Source organism: Condylura cristata, unplaced genomic scaffold (assembly GCF_000260355.1).
Source record: "Condylura cristata isolate star-nosed mole 26May11 unplaced genomic scaffold, ConCri1.0 scaffold00001, whole genome shotgun sequence".
Lineage (NCBI taxonomy): Eukaryota > Metazoa > Chordata > Mammalia > Eulipotyphla > Talpidae > Condylura > Condylura cristata.
In genome coordinates, this window is record NW_004567102.1 from 4,144,536 (window position 1) to 4,150,408 (window position 5,873).

Sequence of the window (5,873 nt, forward strand, 5' to 3'; positions counted from 1 at the left end):
TCCCTACACTTACTATAATAAAAAGTTCTACCAGAGTCCTCCTTGGTGGCACAACAGGTTAAAGCACAGCACAATGAAGCTATCTGCAGCCACTGAAGCATGAATTCAATCCCCAGCCAGCAGGGTGACCCACATGGTGCAGCAGACCTCTCCTGTCTCCCCCACTGTTCCGCTCAGCAGTGTATTTCAGTAGATCTACCTGTTTTGCTCCTCACTCTGTCTCTGGTGAATCCTCTCAGCCCCCCAAAACCTCTGGCCTGTACCCTAGTTCTTGTATGCATAAATAAACAAATCCTTTAAAAAAAAGTTCTGTCAGGCCCTCCCTGGTGGCGCAGTGGGTTAAAGCACAGCACTAAGCTTAAGCCACTTCCACATGAGTTCGATCCCTGCCTGCCCCAGAGGAGATCCACATGGCGAGGCAGACCTCTCCTGACCCACTCGCTGCTCCCCTCAGCAGTGTGCTTTGTCCATCTGCCTGTTCTGTCCCCACGCTGTCTCTGGTGAATCCTCTCACCCTCCACATCTCTGGCCTGTACCCCAGTTCTGTATGAAAAAAATAAATAAATCTTAAAAAAAAAAAAGTTCTATCAAAGAGTAGGAGAGACTCAATGTAAACATTTTGCCTGGACTGTGGTATAAATAGTGTGTGTATCCATATTTCATTGTCAAAGATGTCTAGAAGCATTACCTTTCTAAGATGAACATGTCTTCAAGGAATGACAGCCTGAGTCTTCCTCTCTGCAGTTACATCTACCCGACAACCAACCTGAGACTAGACATATACCAATGTTGTCACTGGAACTAGTTCTCTGTCAATCACTTGTTTAATTGTTAACAACTTTATTGAGGTATAATAGACACACAATAAATGACACATTTTCTATTACTGCTATTACAAATTATCACAAACATATTGGCAAAACAACACAAATCTATTATCTCGTAGTTCTCTTGGTTAGAATTTCGATATGGATTTCATTGGGTTTATTTTATTTTATTTTTAAAGATTTTGTCTATGCATGCAAGAACTGGGGTATGGGCCAGAGGTACAAGGGGTGAGAGAATTCACCAGAGACAGAGTGGGGAACAGAACAGGCAGACGTACTGAAATACACTGCTTGGAACAGCAGGCCAGACAGGAGAGGTCTGCTGTGCCATGTGGGTCAGCTCCCTGGCGAGGGATTGAACTGGTGCTGCAGTGGCTGTGCTTAAACTGGTTTCGCCACCAGGGAGGGCCCTTCATTGGGCTTAAATCAAAGTGTCTGAGGGGATGCATTCCTGTGGAAGCTCTAGGGGACAATCCACTTCCTTGCCTTTTCCCCCATTTCTTGGTTCATGGGTCTCTTTTTCCATCTTAAAAGCCATGGTGCATCCTTTTGACCATTCTTCCTTGTGATATCTCCCTCACTGTCTCTTCCACCTTTGAAAGGATCTTTCCAAAGGATCCTCGTGAATATTTAGTCCCCACTGAGACAATCCAGGGTAATATCCCCACTTTATGGTCCTCCAATGATTGATCTTGACTTTACTTGTGCTCTTAATTCCATTTAGTCATGTAACATACATGTAGATTCCAGAGATTGTAGACATTTTTGAGGGGGCCATTATTCTGTCTACCACAATCTGCTCTGTAATCCCTCAGGCTGAAAATCCCTTTACAGTCATCTTCTAAACCAAATATACTTACCGCAAATCACATTTAAATCTCATCATTGGAAATGTCTAAATTAGACCGGGGTGAGACTGTGGGTATAATCCATTCTGGAGTAAAATCCCCCTCTGCCTGTTGATCTATAAAAGTAGAAAACAAGTTTTCTGCTCCCAAGAGGTAATGGTGGGACTGATATAGGATTAAAGTCATTATATTCCCTCACTCAAAAAGGAAAAAAACAAAACAAAACAAAAACCATGAAACCTCTGGTCCCACGAAATTTCCAAATCCTGACAAGGCAACTTTAGTAGGTCTCAGAGCTAGGGAATAATTGTGACTCTCATTTCAGTTCTCAGGGTCCCAGCCTCTGTCCTCTGAGGCATTGGGTCTTTTTCATGAAAGATGCATGGGTTAACAGTGGAGTAGTTTTATTAGCCTGTTCCCTGTCTACTGAACTTCAGGGAGTCCAACAGACTTCTTTCATTTTACTCATTCTATCTTCTCTCTGTCCTTTGCAGTTCAAACTGTCATTGTTTCTGCTGGCATATAATTCTTCAGAGCACGGGGGTTTCCTGTATTAATTCCAGTAGACAAAAGTCTCTTTCACTCATCTTTCCTAGATAATCTTATCTAATTTTTTTTTTCTTCTGCTTTGGTCACTGAGAAGATCTTTTTAAAGACGCTTGTGTGTGAGTGAATATTCTGAACTTTTGATCTTTTTGAAGAATTAACCAAAGGCTGTATATTTTCTTTTCTTTAAAAAAAAAAAAAGATTTGTTTATTTATACATACAGAATAGGGGTACAAGCCAGAAGAGCAGGGGCAGTGAAAAGATTCACCAGAGGCAGAGTGGGGAGCAGAACAGGCAGACTGACTGAAATACACTGCTGAGGGGAGCGGTTGGCGAAACTGGAGAAGTCTGCTCTGCCTATTGGGTTATCTGGACCAGTGTTGGGGATCAAATTTGTACTGAAGTGGCTGCAGCTCTCTTGCAGTGCTGCGTCCTAACCGCTTGCTCCACCAGGGAGGACCCAGCTATATACTTTCTTGAGAGCATGATTTTCTGACACCGAGTCTCTTAATTTGAGCATCTTTTGCCCTGCAGTAGACAATTTGCTAAATCATCAAGTTTTGCCTCCTGTACATTTGACAGTTTTTCTATCTATTTATCTTTTTCCTTTTGCATTTTATTACATGCAATAGAAATTAGGCCTCATCATCAACACTTCACTTGGAAATCTCAGTTAAATATCCAAATTCATCATTCTTGGAGGACCTCCCTGGTGCACAAGGGGTTATGTCTCAGTACTATGAAACATTCTGCAGCCACTGTAGTATGAGTTCGATCTCTTGCCAGGGAGGTGACCCACATGACACAGCATGTGGGTCCCATCTCACCCGCTGCTCCCCTTAGTAGTATATTTCAGTAAATCCAGCTGTTCTCTTCCACCGTCTGTCTCTGGTAAATCTTCTCACCTCCCATACCTCTGGCCTGTACCCCAACTCTTGTATGCATAAATAAATAAAATGTCTTTAAAAAAAACTTGCAAAATGCTACATTTCTACATTGATCAGCTGATATTAACACAGAACTTTCCTTCATCAACTGAAAGCATCTAGTTACCTAAAATATAGTTCCCACTAGAAAAGAGGTTAAACACTTAATTCTTTCCCTTCAATTGCCAATTGTGCAAACAGACAGTTTCAAGCCATGTGGTGGCAGGTCCTGATTATTTTCCCATTTTGCAATATGAAAGATATGACAGACTCAAAGAGCTTGAGGAAGTTGCTCAAGGTCTAACTCCGTCAACAAAAATTCTCGTGAGTTTGTTTCTAAAATAAAAGATTTCTGTTGCCAAGGTGCTTTGAAGACTTGTCACAGTATGCCCATACTGGGCCCCTGCTTCTTAGAAATATGGTCAGAGTCTAATTGTAACTGGGTGGTCCCTAGGAGAAGGGAAGTTCCAGGTTCCCTGCCCCACCCAGAAGGAGGGTGGAGCTGAGCAGAGAAAAAGGAGAAAGGAGAAGAGCGAAAGAAGCCAGATGGAGAAAAAGACGGAGACCTAAGGAAGCCACATGGAGCAGCAAGCATGTAAGGAAGAAACCGGGCTTGTTTCCTGACCCTGGACTGGTTAAGGCAGATGTGGGTGAGAGACCTGTAGGCAGGTGACTATGGCAGTGTTTATATTGCTTTTGATTTTGCTCTTATCCTCCCAGATTTGTCTGGCCATTTCTGACCCTTTTCCATGGGTCCCAGCCAGAAGGTGCTTTCGTCTTGTGGGAGCTTTCAGGCCTTGCTTTGGGCCAATCCCTTTTGGGTTGACTTTTGCCCACGAGGTGATGGGTAACTTCAGGTGTTTGATTTAGAAGTTCTATTCTTTGTGTTCCGTATTGTATATTTACTGTATTAAAGTCACTTTTCATTAAAGCTTTATATGTTTTTGTCTTGACATGGTGGATGGCAGAACCCACTTAGAGCAGGCAGGATTTTGGGGCTACAGGGGTGTCCCTCTCCCCCTGAACTCTAACAGAATTGAGGTGCCCTATAACATAATGAGTAACCTCACACCTCCCCGCCACTAAGTCCCTCATTTGCTGTGAAGACCTTACTGAGTGTCTCACAGGCCATTATGCCTCTTTTTCCAGCACCAGCTAGTGTGAGGCAGGAGCTGAACATTGTGGTTCTACAGCCCTCAAATATTGTATTTTATGATGAAAATCCCCTTTACTGACTTCTGTCTGAGAAGATTGCTTTTCTTTCAGAAATTAGAATTAATTGGGGCAATCTCCAGTACTCTTTCTGAGCAAGGATGGGGCAGAAAGTATCCAGTGACAGAAAAGCCAGGAATCTGAAAGCAGGGTTGGATGGTGGAGTTAGGAAGGGACACAGAAGCCAAGGGTTAGACTGATGTTCAGTTGGAAAGTTCTGGAACACAAGTGGAAGTTGTTAAAATATTCAAATAATTTTGTGGCCTTAGGTAAATAGCTGCTGTTCTGAGAGCTCTCCCCCTGCTCTACCCAGTTCCTACCTTCTATCCACTCCTAGTGTTCAGAATCTTCTCTTCCTACACTTCCAAACTATTTTGATTACCTTAGGGTACAGGCTGAATTATAATTAAGTATTTTTAATAATTCCCCTGGGTGTGGACACAAACTGGATTGGAATTCTAATTAGTATGACCTGTCACTTATATCTTAATTTGAACCTGAACATGGTGTTAATTGTTGAGACATCCTAGATGCTGCCTACCCCCTTGAGTCATGAACTTGTGGGTGCCAGGTTGTGATGTCACATGTACCTCTTATTATTGAGGTCAAAAGTTTGAAAGACCCTGTCTAAGGCATTCCAGGCAAAGGAGGCCAAATGCAGAAGCACACAGTTTGTTTCTGGAAGGGAAGACAAGATAACGAGGAAGTTTGCCGAGGCCAGCTATGAAGCCATGAGACTTGAGCCTGAAGGTAGTGAGACTCACATATGGGGCACAGCATAGTGACGTAGGGGGATACCAGAAAGAAGCATATGTGTTTGGACACTTAGCTCATGGAAAAATAAACACCCGATTAAAGATAAGGCAGAGGACCTTCCTGGTGGCCCAAGGGGTAAGTCTCAGAGCTATCAAGATATCACCAGCCACTGTGTTGTGAGTTTGATCCTCAGCCAGGGGGTCGACAACATGGCACAGGAGACCTCTCCTGTCTTGACCACTGCACCCTTCAGCAGTGCATTTCAGTAAAACTGCCTGTTCTGCTCCCCACTCTGTCTCTGGTGAATCCTTTCACTCCCTGCAAGTTTGCCCTATACTCTGGTTCTTGTACGCATAAATAAAATAAAAATCAAGATTTTTTTTTTTAAGGTGAAGCAAAGAACTCAACTCCTAAAAGTAGATGAAGTCCCTCATGGACAGAGACCTACATGGAGCCAGGAGGTGTAAACTTGCGCCAGTGGGACATGGTGGAAATAGCACTCTGAAGGGCAAGGGCATTGAGAATAAGGAGCCAGAAAGTTGGGAACTTGCATAACTGGGAGAGAGAGGACAGAGATGCAAAAGGAAAGAAATACTAGGCCGAAATGCAATAGGTTGAAGCAGGATAAGGAGGCCAGACACCTGGAGGACCCTGAAGCAGGATGGTCTGTGGCTAGTAACCTGTTTGCAGGAGTCAAATCCCACTTTAGTTACTCTGAGCTCTGGAACCTTGGGGAAATAACCTCTTTGCCTCCAGT